This window comes from Propithecus coquereli, unplaced genomic scaffold (genome assembly GCF_000956105.1).
Source record: "Propithecus coquereli isolate 6110/MARCELLA unplaced genomic scaffold, Pcoq_1.0 Scaffold478, whole genome shotgun sequence".
NCBI classification, from domain to species: Eukaryota; Metazoa; Chordata; class Mammalia; order Primates; family Indriidae; genus Propithecus; species Propithecus coquereli.
Genome location: NW_012150596.1, coordinates 2,507,112 through 2,524,852, shown reverse-complemented (window position 1 = coordinate 2,524,852; position 17,741 = coordinate 2,507,112). Strand labels below are relative to the sequence as shown.

At 36.8% G+C, this 17,741-nt stretch overlaps 1 pseudogene; it reads right to left on the bottom strand.

Annotated features, from left to right (window-relative positions):
* Positions 1 to 13,861: 13,861 nt before the first annotated feature.
* On the bottom strand, positions 13,862 to 14,730 carry LOC105819268 (annotated as a pseudogene).
* Positions 14,731 to 17,741: the final 3,011 nt, after the last annotated feature.

The following is a 17,741-nucleotide window of genomic DNA, read 5'->3' as shown; positions in this document are numbered from 1 at the left end:
TGCATTATGAGCATTGTTTAATATAGCATTGATTGGATGGCTTCATTTTATGTTTAGTACTAAAGTGGAAACAATCCAAGCTCCCATCAATACATGAGTGGATTAATAAAATGTGGCATATGTATACCATGGAATACTACTCAACTACAAAAAACGATGGTGAACTAGCACCTCTTATATTATCCTGGATAAAGTTTGGGCCCATCCTTCGAAGTGAGGTATCACAAGAATGGAAAAACAAGCACATGTACTCGCCATCAAATTGGTACTAACTGATCAACACTAAGGTGCTCATATGGAATTAATATTCACTGGGTGCCAGTCAGGTGGGAGGGGGGTGGTGAGTGTGGGTAAACTCACAACTAATGGATGCGGTGTGTACTGTGTGGGGGAAGGGCAAGTTTGTAGCCCTAGGTTGGGTGAGGCAAAGGCATTATATGTAACCAAAATGTTTGTACCCCCATAATATTCTGAAATAAAAAAAATAATAATGAATGATGTTGATAATGGGAAATACTGTGCATGTATATGGTTGGGAGATATAAGGGATATCTTTGTACTTTTCTCTCAATTTTGCTGTGAACCTAAAACTGCCCTTAAAAAAAATAAAATATCAAAAAATGAAAAAAACAGTAAAATAAAATTGACTGAATCCCAGGCTTTTGGAACTGACTATCTTATCCACCCACACTGGAGCCAGCATGCCATAATAATGAAAGCTTGCAGCTTTCTGAATAGTAGCACATGGTAGCATCCCTTACATAAGCATGGAGATCTCATAATTTTAAATTCATCACCCCCTGTTCTAAAAAATCTATGACAGCCCATTATTTTCAAAAATGAAACTCAATTTCCTATTAAAAGCATTCAAAACATAAGACAAACTCACTCCAAGCTACCATTCCCATATAATTTCCCTCCACTTCGCACCCCAGATGCACCAACCATGCCAGAATTCCTTGCCACTGCCTGAATGTGTTCTGTAGAGTTTTAGCTTTGCTTCTGTATCCCTCTGCCTGGAATTCTCTTCCTCACTGCATCCCACCATTTTATGTTTCCCTTCCTTAATATCTAATATATTCCTTCTCTTTGAGCCTATTGCATATTTTTTCCCAATAGGAGCACTGATCACCTATTGAACAATGGTTATTGATACTGAGTCTAACAAAAGAGTGTTCAAATTCAAGCTCTACATTTTTACGAGCTGTGAAACCATGCACCAGTTAGTTAATCATTCTAAGCCCCCCCCTCTATATACACACACACACACACACACACACACACACACACACCACATTTTCTTTGTGCACTTGACGGGCACTTAGGTTAATGACATATCTTCGTGATAGTGAATTGTGCTGTAATAAGCATATGAGTGCAGGTATCTTTTTGATATAATGACTTCTTTTCCTTTGGGTAGATACGCAGTACCGGAATTGCTGAATTAAATGATAAATCTACTTTTAGTTCTTTGAGAAATCCCCATACCATTTTCCATAGAGGTTGCACTAATTTTTTGTTTGTTTTTCATTTCAGAATATTATGGGGGTACAAACGTTCAGGTTACATATATTGCCTTTGCACTGCCCGAGTCAGAGCTACAAGCGTGCCCATCCCCCCGATAGTATGCACTGCACCCATTAGGCATGAATATACCCATCATCTCCTCCCCCCTCCCACCTGCCCAACACCTGATGAATGTTACTTAGTCCAGTTTGACGGTGAGTATATGTGGTGCTTGTTTTTCCATTCTTGTGATACTTTACTTAGGAGAATGGGCTCCAGCTCCATTCCGGATAATACAATAGGTAGTTCATCATTTCTTTTTTTGGCTGAGTAGAACTCCATGGTATATATATATACCACATTTTATTAATCCACTCACGTATTGATGGGCACTTGGGTTATTTCCACATCCTTGCTATAGTGAATTGTGCCGCCATAAACATTTTAGTGTCAATGTCATTTTTATACAATATCTTTTTTTCCTTTGGGTAGATACCCATTAGTGGGATTGCTGGATCAAATGGTAGTTCTATTTTTAGTTCTTTGAGATATCTCCATACTACTTTCCACAGAGGTTGTACTAGTTTGCAGTCCCACCAGCAGTGTAGAAGTGTTCCTATATCTCTGCATCCACGTCAACATTTGTTGTTTGGGAACTTTTTGATAAAAGCCATTCTCACTGGAGTTAAGTGATATCTCATTGTGGTTTTGATTTGCATTTCCCTGATAATTAGAGATGGTTAGCATTTTTTCATATGTTTCTTGACCATTAGTCTATCTTCTTTTGAAAAGTTTCTGTTCATGTCCTTTGCCCACTTTTTGATAGGGTTGATTTTTTCTTACTGATTTTCCTGACTTCTATATAGATTCTAGTTATTAGCCCTTTATTGGCTGTATAGCATGCAAATATATTCTCCCATTCCGTAGGTTGTCTATTGGCTGTAGTGATAGTTTCTTTGGCTGAGGTTGCACTAATTTAAATTCCCACCAACAGTATACAAGCATTCCCTTTTCACTGCATCCACGCCAACATCTATTTTCTTTTTTTGGCTTTTTAATAATGGCCATTCTGACTAGGGTAAGGTGATATCACATTGTAGTTTTAATTTGCATTTCTCTAATGATTAGTGATGTTGAGCATTTTTTCATCTGTTTGTTGGCCATTTGTATATCTTGTTTTGAAAAATATTTGTTCACTTTTTAAATTAATTAATTAATTTCTGAATTTCAGAATATTATGGGGGTACAAATGCTTTGGTTACATAAATTGCCTTTGCACCACCCGAGTCAGAGCTGCAAGTGTGCCCATCCCTCAGACCGCATGCGCCACACCCATTAGGTACGAATTTACCCATCCCCTCCTCCCCCATCCCATCTGCTCAACACCCAATGAATGTTACTTCTATAAGTGCACATAAGCGTTGATCAATTAGTACCAATTTAATGGTGAGTGCATGTGCTGTTTGTTTTTCTATTCCTGGCTCTCCCTGGGAGTAGCCAGGCGGGCAGCTCTGGGGAAGGCTGGCAGGCATGGAGCCCATGGTCTGAACACCCGTCAGTCCTGAAGTAGCCCATAGCTGTGGCGGTGGAACTTGTCTCTGAGGCATGTGATAGTGCCTGGGTTCCCATCTCCTTCCCTGGCCCAGCAGCCTGCAGCAGAAGTAGTGGCCTCAGGGCTTGGCTCAAAGCCTCAGAGGAGGGGCTCCCAGAATGGCTTTGTGCTGCAGATGCCAGCATTTGGAAGCCTGTGGAACTCCAGGTAAGTTTGAGCAGTGCCACTGCGTGATCTTCAGGCAGCTCCCTATGCCAGTCTGGAGGCCTGTGGGGGTCAAGGAGCTCTTCTGTAGCTAAAATTGTAAAGGTCCAAGGTGAGAGTGTGGAGCCCCAAGGTTCTCACTTACTCCTTCCCTGGGCATGGGTCCATGGGCCACTCAATGCTATCAGCAACCCCAAGCAGGCAGACTCGCTTGGCCCTCTTTGACCCTCTGTGTCTCCCATGGCCTTTATGTTATATTCAAGCATTCTTTCCCAGATGATCTATAGGAAGTATGGGTATCTAACCAATAGCTTGATTCTTCTCTGAGGAAGAGGTGCACACCAGCTGCCTCTAGTCAGCCATCTTGCCCTCTCTCCAGAGTTGTAGGGATTACATGACCTAATGACTATAACAGACTTAACACAGTGTCCAGAACATAGTAAACATTCAATAAATGTTAGTTATTATATTGGTATTTATCTCTTTGTTAGAATTGGGTCTTCTAGACCCGTGTCTGGATGCATATAGCACTTATCACAGGCTTTGTAAATAATGAAGACCCAATAAATAATTGTTAAAATTAATTGATTCAAAAGGAGCTGTGGCCATGTTCCTGATGAATCCAAGGATTTGTGAGTAGATTAGGACTTGTACTGAGCCAATCATTTGTTCTTATTCAAATATATATCTAATTATAACAAAACTTATGATTCTCTTGATTCACTTAGGTTTCATAGCATTCTGCAGATATGATATTTCCTGGGTGCCATGTGACTTTTTATGGGATTTTTGGCTATGAAATATTGAAATATTCTAGGTTTTTTACTAACAGAAGAAGATTTGTAGAAAATTTAGAATTTAAATTAGTTGGTTCTTGTTTTTCCTTTTTTTTCTATATTTAGAATTCACTGAGTGAAATAATTTCTTAGTCACAGCTGAATGGAAAACCATAGTGAAACTACAAATTAGGGTAAAATACTAGCTTCTTGATATATTTGCTCAAAATGCAATTTCCCTCTGCTCCCAATATAATTTACTAAATAAGTACAATCTAATTATGTGTCAAATATTTCCTTTCTTGGTAATACACCGAGATATTTCCACCACTTAGTGATTATATGGAATTGGGCCAACTAGGAATGATATACCAACTGCTGAACATCCCACTCAGAGTCTCCTCAACACAAGAGGCTGAGGGAGTGTTGAAACATACATCCATTAGGGCTGGATAACAATGGGGGAGTAATGTACAAATGGCTAGCAAATGCTTAGAGCACAGTTTCAAAAGCACAAAGCCATTTGTTTTTCTTATCCAATTAAGTATATTAGTTGTGGAATTCCAAAGTATTATTTGTATAAATGTCTATAGTTAAGGGCATACTGTGTAGGCCAGAACACCAATATAGCCCTGTATTAGAAATATATTTATTTACTTAAATCACAGGAAGCAGAACAAAGGCTCAGATAATAAGACATTTTCAGTAGTCCTTGATTCTGACACTGAGTTGGCATTCTTGAAGGTAATTTTGAGAGTCAAATATGAAAGTCTTACCCTTAGTCTTATATGAGTTGGAATAATCATAATTGAACTCACGTTGATTTCAGAATTTTAATAATCAGTTATTTCCAAGGTTTTGTTGTAGATTGTGTTGTTTCAAATTCCTCATCCCACTCTATCCCCACATTGCAGTACTGTCCTTCCAAACTCAAATTTGGGTAGAATTGTGTAATTTGCCTTGAAGAGTAGAATAAGATGGACATAACAGTGAACTGGCTCCAACTCACTGGATCCCAAAGAAAAATCAGAGAAAAACACAGCAGAGTTGTTATCGCAGCAGAGACCAGCCCAGATCAGCCAATGCTCAGAGGTGTGAGCAAGCACACCCGACATTGGCAAAACTGCCTATTCTACCCCAGCCTAGATCAGCCAACCCCTAGATGTGTGAGCCATCACATATGAGGTAAGAAGAGCTGCACAGCTGAACCCAGCCTAGATCGGCCACCCCCCACTTGGATGAGCAAGCAAAATTGAGATTAGCAAAGTTGCCCAGCAGAGTCCAGCCTGGATTAGTTGACCTGCAGAATTGTGAGCTAAACAAACGCTTACCATTTATGCCACTGAGATTTTGTGGTTGTTTGTCATATAGTGTTATTGTGGCCATAGTTAACTGATAAACTGTGCACAAGATTCATAAAAAGGTTTGTAATATTATGCCATAACAAAACTTCTACTCTCATGAGTGAAGACCAAATAGGTTTATAGAATATTACACAAATGTATCCTGTCAGAATGATTTTATTTCCATTTTTCAGCCTGTCTACTTATCATAACTCTAAAACATAACTATATTCTCTAATAAAAGCTTACTGTCAGGAATTAAACCAATTAAGAAAATCTTTGAATTAGTATAAATGATCTGTTTGAGATTTTATCGAGAAAGCGATATTTGCTCTGCTTTTTTTAAATTACACTTTTAGGTACCAAGTTGTTTCTACTTATATGAAAGTAATCCTTAAAAGTTAGACCTTGGATTTCTGAGGGAGAGGCTGTGTGGAGTTATTGTAAATTGTCCTGGAAAACATATGTACATTTTTTACACACTATCATGCAATTAATATATTACATGAAAAGGCTGGGAACCACTATCACAGAGTATTTCTTGCAAGACAGTGAATAATATGAAAATAAAATTAAGAAAACAATTTTATTCATTATATCACCAAAAAGAATCAAATGATTAGGAACAACTTTCAGAAAAGAAGTGCAAGTATTGTATACTGAAGATTACAATACGTGGTTGAAAGAAATTAAAGAAAAGCAAAATAAATTGAGAGACATTTCATATTTATAGATTACAAGTCTCAACAATGTTAAGATGGCAAATTGACTCTACAGAGTCAATGCAATCACATTCCCAGGTAGCTTTTTTGCAGAAATTAACAAGCTCTTCCTAAAATCTATATGGAAATGCAAGGTACCTAGGTTAGCCAAAACAACCTGGAAAAAGAACAAAGTTGGGAGGATTCATACTTCCTAATTTCGAAACTTATTATAAAGTTACATTAGTAAAGACAGTGTGGTAATGATATACAGATAGGCATATATATTAGTGGAACTTAACTGAAATTCTCAAAATACACCCCTACACTTATGGTCAATTGATGTTCAATAAAGTTGCCAAGTCAATTTAATAGAAAAGAGATAATCTTTTCAACAAATTGTCCTGGGATATTTAGATAGCATATTCAAAGGGATGAATTTACACTATTACCTCACACAATACACAAAAATTAATTGAATATGTATCATACCAAAATGTAAGAGATAAAACTATAAAACTTCTAGAAGAAAATTTTTGTGAGCTTGGATTAGGTAAGTTCTTAAAAATGACAATGAATGCATGATCCATAAAAGAAAATATTGACAAGTTAGACTTTATATAAATAAAAAGCTATTGTGCTTCAAAAGACAATATTAAGAAAATAAAAGACAACTCACAAACTAGGAGAAAAATACTTGTAATTCATACATCTGATAAAGGACTGATATCAAAAATAATTAAAGAACTCCTACAACTCAATAATAAGACAACCAACCCAAATAAGAAATATTTTAATAGACATTTTAGCAAAAAAAAAGATATAGGAATACTAAATAAGCACATGAAGAAATGTTCAACATCATTAGTCATTATGAAAATGCAAATTAAAACCACAATGATATACCAATATAAACCACTAAAATGGCTGTAACCAAAAGGGCAGATAATAACAAGTGTTGACAAGAATGTGGAAGAATTAGAACCCTTTTACATTACTTGTGGGGATGTAAAATGTTGCAGGCACTTTTAAAAACAGTTTGACAATCTCTTAAAGAGTTAATCATAAACATATCACACAACATAGAAATTCTACTCCTAGATATCTATCCAAGAGATATTCAAATGTTCCCTCAAAGGCTTGTGAGAAACTGTTCATAGAAGCATTTTTTTAATAAGAGTTGTAAACTGGAATCAATCCAAATGTTCATCAACTGGTGAAAGAATAAAATGACTTATCTATACAATGCAACACTATTCATCAATAAAAAGAAACAGACTACTGATATAATATATTTTAAAACATAATGCTAAGTGAAAAAGCCAAATGCAAAAGACTATGTATGATTCTATTTATATGCAATATCTGGAAAATATAAATTTATAGAGACAGAAAACAGATCACTGGTTGCTTGAGACTGGGTCTGGAAGTGGATATTGACAACATGTGAGCATGGAGAAACTTTTTGGAATAATATTAAGTGTGAAATGCTGATTTCCTTAAGTACTAAGTTTGACAGTTGATATCTGTGACATTTCACTTTGACACTTCTTGTTTTATTTTTATTGTGAAGGTATATCCTCAGTCTTTCAAACACATGGTATGCTTGTGATTATCTTTCAAAATTTTTTAGAGCAATTTTTGTGAAACCATGGATAAGTAAAAAATTTGTGTTATTTTTGAATATGAGTTTCATTGTGGAACCAATGCAGCGCAGACAGCTTGAAATATCAACAAAATGTTTGGAAAGGATGTAGCTAATGAATGCACAGAGTATAAATGGTTTGAGAAGTTCCATCCTGGTGATTTTAATCTTGAAAATGAGCCATGTGGGTGACCTAAAACCAAGGTGGATAATGAAAGCTGAAAGCCGTAGTGGAAGTGAATCCATCTCAACTTACACATGAATTAGCAGCAAGATTTGACGTTACTATTCCAACAATATTGGACCATTTGAAACAAATCGGCAAGGTAAAGAAGCTGGATAGATCAGTTCCACATGAATTAAAAGAGCGTCAGAAGATAAACTGTCTCGAAGCTTGCCTTTCTTTGCTGTTATATCATGAAGGTGAACAATTTCTATACCATATTGTTATGTGTGATGAAAAATAGATTCTTTTTGACAATCACAAGCATTTGGCACAATGGTTGGATAAAGACGAAGTGCTGAAACACAGTCGAAAACCAAATATTCATCAAAAAATGCTAACGGCATCTGTTTGATGATCCAGCACTGGTATTATCCACTATGGCTTCATGAAACGTGGTCAGTCAGTTACAGTGGATGTCTACTGCAACCAATTGAATGAAATGATAAGGATGCCTGTGATTAAGCAGTCAAGATTGGTCAATAGAGACAGGCCAATCCTCTTGCAAGATAACACTTGACCACATGTCGCACAAACAATGCTGCTCAAACTGCAGAAGCTGGTCTGGGAAACTCTCTGTCATCCATCATAATCACCAGACCTTGCACCAACTGACTACCACTTCTTCCAGGCTTTGGACCACTTCTTACAAGAAAAAATATTCAATTCTCAACAAGCTGTGGAAAATGCCTTTTGCGATTTCATCACCACTTTCTCTCCAGGGTTCTTTGCCGCTGGCATAAACAACCTACCGTTAAGATGGCAAAACTGTGTTAATAGTTTAGGTGCATACTTTGATTAATGGTACTGCTTCTTGTTTGAGACATGATAAACTACACTTTTGATTTCAAATCGGACGTTTCATATTTAATGACCTAATAGAAATGGTCTAATGCTGGCCTATAGGGGCAGTTTAACAACTCCACAAATTTATTAAAACTCATTGAAATGTACAATCCGAGTAGATAAATTATATATTATATAAATTGCACAATAAAACTATAAAAATGGCATACGAAAACATATGCTTGTCTGTGCTGCTACCCTAAATGTCATTAAAGTAACACAAAAAATAAGACACGTATAAACTCATAACTTCAAAAAGAACAAAAGAGGAGACTATAACACAAGAGAAAAATAAACAAAATTTTGAAAGATAAACAATACATAAAAGCGTCCGGCAGGTGGAAGGGGGGTGGAGGGGATGGGTAGGTATATACATACATAGTGAGTGTGATGCGCACCGTCTGGGGGATGGACACGCTTGAAGCTCTGACTCGGGGGGGGGCGGGGGAAGGCAAGGGCAACATACGTAACCTAAACATCTGTACCCCCATAATATGCTGAAATAAAAAAAAAGTGGATAGAAATGACTTAGCAGAACAAAAAGAGCTAAAGCCTAAGTAACTACAGAAAAAAATAACAAGAAGTGAACCAAGTTCTCTTTGGCAAACCGGGGCAAGGCCTTGGATTAGTACACCCCAATCCACACATGCCTGCAGAAAGCATGTATGTACTTGAGGTGACATGGAAGGATAAGGATAGTTCAAAAGTCTAGACAACAAGCTGTTAAACTTCCTGTCCCAAATATCAACTCATGTGGGCACATGCCTAAGCCAATAGAAGAAGAAGCATAGGGTTTATTTTCTGGAAAAACTATAATTGGGAGATTCAAGATTGCCTGGTATGATGTTTACTCAATGGTAAACTTAGAACATTCCCCACTAGTCCAATGTTTCAAAAGCTTATGGTGAATTTTTAGGATGTGAATAAAAGTCACTGTTCAGTATAAACTGAAAAATTAGTTTTTCAGTTACTAAAGAGATAGTAAAAGTAGATCATCAATGAAGAAATGTAAATTTTGGGGAGATAGCATTTAACAGGTTGAGGAAGTTTTTTGCTATGATTCGATTTCTGGGACGTGTTGTTTTTTTTCTAATCATGAATGGAGGTTAAATTTTGTGAAAGACTTCTTCCACATCTATTGAGATTATCTTATGGTTTCTTTCTTTTATCTCTTGATATGGCAAATTGCTTTGATTGATATTGGAATGAACTAGCCTTGTGTGCCCAAGATAAGCCCCATTTGGTCATCATGTATTATCCTTTTTATATATTTTTGGATTCTATTCAGTAGTATTTTGTTGAAAATGTTTGCATTGATGTTTTGAGGGATATTAGTGTGCAATTATCTTTTGTTTTAATGTCCTTGTCTAGCTACCTTATCAGTATAATGCTGATTTCATAAATTGAGCTAGGAAGGATTTCTTCCTCAAATATATTCTGGAAGAATTTCTGTAGAGTTGTTATTATTTCTTCCTTAAATGTCTGATAAAATTTCTCAGTGAAGCCATCTGGACCAGGATTGTTTTTTTTTTTTTTGTCGTTGTTGTTGGAAGTTTCTATTCAATTTCTTAGAATTACATAGCACTATTCATGTTATCTATGTCTCCTTCAGTGAGCTTTGGAAGCTTCTGTCTTTTGAGAAATTCATCCATTTCATCTAAATTGTGGAATTTATTGTCGTATGGCTGTTTTTAGTATCCTTTTACTATCCTTTTAATATTAGTATTGTCTTACAGTGATTCCCCCTATTTCATTTCTGATATTTGTAACTGGTTTCTTCTTTTTTATCTCTTGGTCAGTCTGGCTAGAAATTTATTAATTTTATTGACTTTTCCAAGGAACCTGCTTTTGATTTAATTGATTCTTCCTTCTCTTTTCTGTTTCTCAATTTCACTGCTCTTATCTTTATATATATTTTTTCCTTCTTGCTTTTTGTTAAATGTCCTCTTCTTTGCCTAGCCTTTTTGAGGAAATCATATATCATTGATATGAGATCTTTCTTGTTTTATAGTATAAGCATTAAATGTTATAAATTTTCCTCTCAGCACTGCTTTATCTGTATCCAACAAATTCTGGTATGTTGTGTTTTTATCATTGAACTCAATTTCTAATTTTCTCAATTTTCTAATTTCCCTTGTGATTTCCACTTTGACCCATGGTGATTATTCAGTAATATTTCCTTTTCTGAGTTATGGTTTAATTCTGTTACACTCAGAGAACATAGTTTTTGTATAATTTTAACTATGTTAAATGTGTAAGCTTTGTTTTGTGGCCCAGAATATGTTCAATCTTTGTGACTATCACTTGTGAATTTTCTTAACAATGTCTTTTGAAGAGTAAAAGTTTTAAATTTTGATGTAGTAGGGTTTGCTGGTTTTTACTGTGTTGCACTGATGCCCTGCAGAGAGATTATGAAGAAAGGGGTGGTTAACAAATAGTTAAAAGCCAAGTGTGAGAACCAGGGTGTCTCTGAGGTAGCCTAATGAGAGGCTTCCGTGGGAGAACAAGCACATCTGAGGAGTAAATTCAGGATTTTCTAGTTAAGGTCCTAGAGGCCCAGAGATGTTTAAATTATCAGCCAAGCTAAGTCTGTTATGCTAAAGTCAAGTTGTTGGGAAGGATGCTAACACATGAGATGAGGATATCTGAGAGGGTAGTCTAGAGGATTTGGGCTCTGTAGACCACCCTAAATCCCTCAGAGCTTGCAAAAATGGCTCACCATTCTGGAGTAAGAGCTAGTACATTTCCTCTGAGGGAAGAAATTGCAAAGGCTTCTCTCTCTTGCAGGGCAACTGTTACCCCCACCTTCAGAGGTATCCTTCCTCCTCTCCTGGTTGTCAGGGCAATAACTAGGGTTAAATCCCATCATAACCTGGCTCAGGATATGATGGCTTTGTTAAGAAGGAAAGAGATTACACTCTGAAGGATCTGCAGTAATTTGCTAGCATATCCTGCAGAAGCCATAGTACTCCCTGGGATTGGATTTTGAAGATGCTTCTACAACGGAGCTGAAATGTTGAAATGTAAGACTGAATTATTAAGAAATATGTATACCATGGAGTACTATTCAGCTTTAAGAAACAATGGTGATATAGCACCTCTTGTATTCTCCTGGAAAGCGCTGGAACACATTCTACTAAGTGAGGTATCCCAAGAATGGAAAAACAAGCACCACATGTACTCACCATCAAATTGGTTTCACTGATCAACACTTAAGTGCACATATAAGAATAACATTTATTGGATGTTGGGCAGGGGGAGGGAGGGGACGGGCATATTCACAAACAATGAGTGCGATGCGCACCTCCCGGGGAATGGGCACACTTGAAGCTCGGACTTGGGTGGAAAGGGGGGCCAGGGCATCATATGTAACCTAATCATCTGTACCCCCATAATATGCTGAAATAAATTTTAAAAAAAGGTATACAAAAAGAAAAAAAAAAAAAGATTTCATTGACTTAGGGCACTTCTTTAGGGCACTGGATTTAACACCCAGGCAAGGACTTCCTGGATGGGACAAACCCACTGCTAGTGTGTCTCTTAGAAGCCTGAAGAAAGTGTTATGCTGTGGGAAGTGAAAATGCCAGAGTTGCCCTGACAGATGGTAGAGGAAGGAATAAAAAGGCTCAGGGAGGTGGGAATGCTAGAATGAATATATCATGTGAGGCCGTAAAACCCATCAGAGAATTATGTTCTACGGGAGACCAAAGGACTCGCCAAGGCCTTCAGGAGTGTGCTAGTGAGAGGGGAACTAGCATCCCTAAGGTCAATGTTAGCTTTCTTCTATAGGCAGAAGTAGAAGTGATCACAGAGCTTGGCTTGTTAACAGCCATGGGGGTGATGGGTAATAGAGTAATAGAGGCCAGAAGCCAGGACTGACATATTCTCCAATAAAGATCATTTTTTAAAAAGAGTATTCATGTGATTCTGAGGTATATCTAAGTTTGGAATTCTCCAGTATTCTTTACATTAAAAATATATGATTCCATTCTTATTTCCTTAGGTCTGCTCATAAACAAACAACAATTCTTTTTCTCCTATAATGAAAGTATTGCTCATTATAGAAACTTAGGGGAAAAGGAGATCAAAAAGAAGACTGAAATAATTTTTGGCACCAAGTATAACACTAAAGTGAGCATTCTTGCAGCTAAGTCTCTGTGCATTTTCATGATTATTTCCTTTAGATAAATCCCTAGAAACAGAATGGCTGTGTCCTAGCTGATGCACATTTTTAGGGTTTTTGGCACATGCTGCCAGATTGCCTCCAGAGTCTCAGCAGATTACTCTTCCAATTTCAGCCTATCAACATTTCCATACCTTATTCCATTACCAACATGAGTTATTACAATTTTGTATGATTTTGCCAGTTTAATAGGTAAAATTATGTCTCACTTTATTCACGTTACTTTATTATTTTGAGATTGAACTTTTTATTTTTTTATCTTATCTTCATGATTGTTTGTTCTCTTTGTTTCTTTTCCAAATTAGTATTTATCAGTTTGGATGAAATGTCACTTTATCTTTTTTATTTGTAATGGGACTTTAATAGGAGGAAATTTTCTCCTAAATTTGTCATTTGGCTTCAGTTTTCTTCATAGTATCTTTTCCTTATATAAGGTTTTGTATGTTTTCTAGATTTTGTTACATCATGTATGATATCTTTCCTTCTCCCACTAAATTGACATTGCATTTTAATCATATGTTTATATCTAATATATATGTGGTATCTGTCAATAGTTTCTTTTTTGTTTCACTGAGCTCTTTCTGTGATAACAATATGCTTTTAAAATTATTTTGTAATACAAGTACCCTCTAATTTTTTACAAAATTTTCTTTCTTTTATTTATTTCAAAATATTAAGGAGGTACAGATATTTTTGTTACATGGATACCTTGTATAATGTCTAAGTCGGGGCTTTTAGTTTGCCTGTCACCAGAATAGTGTTAATTGTACCCAAAAGGTAAGTTTTTATCCCTCACCCTCTTCCCACCCTACCTTTTTTAGATGTTTATTTTCCATCAACTTTCTTTCCATCTTAAGGCTTAAGATCCTGAGGAAGAACAGCTTAAGACCACTCAGTGGTTGTTCCTAGCCATTCAGTGGCCTGAGCAGTGGGAGCTGTGTGGCAGGCTGAGTGCTCCAGTTTTCAGTGGAGACCTTCTGAATGGGCACAGAGGGCACCTGCACGCCTTCAGACCAGTCTGCAACAGGTTCAGTAGCAGTAAACTCAGGCGCTAGAGCAGTCCATTCACCCTGAAATTCCTCCTTGGTCACAGCTTTTTCAGCAGCAGCCTGCTCTTCCTTTTCAATCTCTTCAGTATCTCTGTGGAAGTAGAGATGAGTCATGACCTCCCATGGATATTCACGGGAAATGGTGCCACTCGTGTGCAGAAATTCTCAGACCAGCATCCATCACATCAGACCCACTGAGGGAGCTCCCTTGTTGCATGGGATGGCAGTGTCCACATAATGCAGAGGAGAATCTGTGTTACACAGAGCAATGGTAGGCAGGTTAACATAAGATGCCTCTGTGAGAGGCTGGTGGTCAGCCCTAGGATCAGTACCCACCAGAAGATGTGGTTCCCGCAATGCTGCCGGGATCTGGTTGGTGAAGGTTCTAGGAGTGAAGTAGCCAGCAATAGAAGTGGCTCCAGTGGCAACAACAAACTGCAGCCCAGCTCGCTGGCCAGTATTCCTGGAGGGTGTGATGCTGACATCAGCAGGGTTTTTAATGGCAACAATGGCACAAGCTGCCAGTAGAAGCTTCTCCCCGGTCCTCTTCACATTTTTGATGTAGATACCATCACTTTTCCTTTTGTAGATGTACTGTTCCATTTGGAAGTCAAAGTTGGTGCCACCTAAGTGGTCTCCTGCAGAAAGAAATTTGAGGACATCCTCCTCCTTCATTTTCAGGCAATTAAAGGATCTGGACATTGTGAAAGTTTCCCTTTAAGTGATGACAGGAATCCAGTACAATGCCATATGAACCCCTCTCTGGGTAGCGCAGAAAGCTTTTACACAATTTTCTTTCTTTTTTTTTTCTTTTATTTCAGCATATTATGGGGGTACAGATGTTTAGGTTACGTGTGTTGCCCTTGGTCCCCCCCCCAAGTCCGTGTTTCAAATATGTCCATCCTTCGGGTGGTGTGCATTGCACTCCTTGTGTATACAAATACCCGTCCCCTCCTCCCTCCTCCCCCCTCCCCCCTGCCCAACATCCAATAGATGTTATTCTTATATGTGCATTTATGTGTTGATTAGCAGAAGAACGGGATCCATTTGTACTCACCATCAAATTGGTATTAACTACACAATTTTCTTGATGGATCACATACATTTATTCTTCCTGATGAACATAGCATTAATTTTAAGTTCCAAAATAAAGTAGTTTCGTTTCTTTTCTAAAATTTTGTTTAGTGTATTGAATACTTTGGAAAGAATGAACATTTGTGTACTATGGAGTCTGCATATTCAGTAACATGGCATGTGTCTTAGTTTGTTCTCATGCAGCTTTATTTCTTTAAATAAGTTTTCGTGATGTTTTGGTGTATTTTAATTTTTTAAATAATTTGTCCTTAGAATAATAAAGTACTTAGTATTTTATTTCTTCTACTTCCCACTCTCATCATCTTCCTCACTAAAAGTTTTATTTAGTGGTCTTATAGTAATACTCACTTCCCTTGCCTACCAAATACACCATGCATCTTTTGCCAAAATAGAAAACAGACAGATATATAGAAGAATTAAAAAGGAGGGCAGGAAGGCAAACACTGAGATAAATGGATATCTAAGGAAAGGATGGCTGTGCTTTAGGGCCTTAGAAAGGATGCATGATGAAAGTTTGACTCATTGATTCAATAAAGTAGTTTAATTGATTCTCAGAGTTTGGTGTTATAAATTGTTAGCTCCTGTCTCCAGGCAGTGGTTATAATAAGCCTGGCATTTCACTGTTATGATGAGGACAAACTCCCTTCAGCAACTTGAAAAGCCATTTGAGCTGGAAAGGATAGAGATGGTGCTGATCAGTGTGAAGGTGTTAGTGCAAAGCAATCACAGTTTCCATCAGAGGTATCATTCTCATTAATGAGTTTCAGACTTTAATGGAATTGTATAGCATTGCATGTGTTTGACTGTATTCATGTATTTTAAGGATTAAAAGAAAAACAAAAGAATATGGACATTTTAAAGGTATATTAACTATTTAAATTGAAAAGGAAAAAAATTTTTTCAAAGCAGTTTCTGAAACCAAGAAAATAAACCCTATAGTACTTTTATCATGCGTCCTGATTTTTAATTGCATGCTGTTTAGCACTTTATTATACACTTCCTTTTCCTTTGGGGTATTTGTGTTAAGAATGTTAATTCTATCTCCCCAGTAAAGTTATAAAATCACTGAAGATGTATATAGAGAGAGACACTACATGAAAATGCATGGTTGAAGTCACCTACAACAATGTGATAATCCATTTGGACTAAAATATTGCCAACTTTTTACTTGTGCTTCCATTTTTATTTGCAATATCATAAACACATGTTCAGATTTTCATTTATATAGCACGTTGCCTGTTGCATGAAGGCTAAATTTAAGGGGGGCAGTAATGGAGATGAGAAAAGTTGAGATACTATTGCACCAGCGCAGGGGAGATACAACAAAAACCTGGATTAGGTAGTAGGCATGGAGAAGAGAGGACAGATTTATGGCCTGCTTAGGAGGCAAAATATGCAGAATTTGATTGGTAGAATGTAGCAACATAGAATATGTAGTCAAGAGTTGACTTGACTAAAAAATTTCGGTTGGCATTTTAGTCATCTTTTAGTTGTATGATTTGGGGCACTTAAAGATTTATTTATATCATCTTTGATCTTGTTTCACAGTTTGAAAAATTGTGTACAATAATACCTTCCACATAAGATTGTTGTGTGGATTAAATTGACTATATAACAATGCTTTATCAACTCCAAAGCACTTCATAAAAGTTACTTCATTAAATTACTATATCTCAAAGGAGTACTGAGAGATATTTCTAGATCCATGTACAAGAAAGATCAATTAATGATATCTGTATATTTTTTTCCTTTGTATAAGAGAGTATTTAAAAGGTGACCTTGATGAAGTATTTTCAGTATCATATAACTTGTTTTCTTTGTTGCAAAGAAAGATACTAGAGTATAGTAATAATATAAAAAGATAGAATACAAATCATTCCTTAAGACCTAGGTCAAATTCTAGCTCTTAACAAGTTGGTGGTAAAGTCGCATCCTATCCCTTGGCCTTGTCTTACTCATCCACAAAACCAGGATATTGTACAAAGTTCTTCTTATACTAACTAGCTCTCAACTCCCAACATTTCTTCTATTAATCCACTTCAACAAGAGCTACTGGCCTAGTTTCAACTCTTGCAAACCTATTGGAAATGATAACCTTCCTAATAGAGAAATTAACTCTTATTTTCCTGCAGCTTCATCAGGAAATATCAAGTGCTATGTTTTTTTCCTTGATCTTCTTCCTCAAAAGACAATCTTGGCCTTAGATCTTGGAGGCTGATTTTTCCTAAGACCAAGATTAGATATTGTTGTTTTCCATAGTCTGGCTTCCCTGTTTTCCTCCATGTTAAAATCTTTGCTCTACTTACTCCCCATTTCATAGTTGAAGGCAAGTCTTTCCATTCTTTAAGGCCTACCTCGTCTCCAGAGTTTGCTGGGTTTTTATTGTTGAAGGATGCACTAGTCCATTTGTTTAGCAACATAAACTATTTTTGCAAAGACTATATTCTTTGTCATGTATGGTTGCTGAAGTCTCTCTTCCTTAACTTGTGTTCTGCCAGTGTTTTGACAGATAGTACCTTCCCTCCAGAAGCACAAACAAACAAACAAATGACACCTTCCCAGAAATTTTTCCCATTTCTTAGGTTATCTATTATATATTTCAACTGTAATTTTTTGCC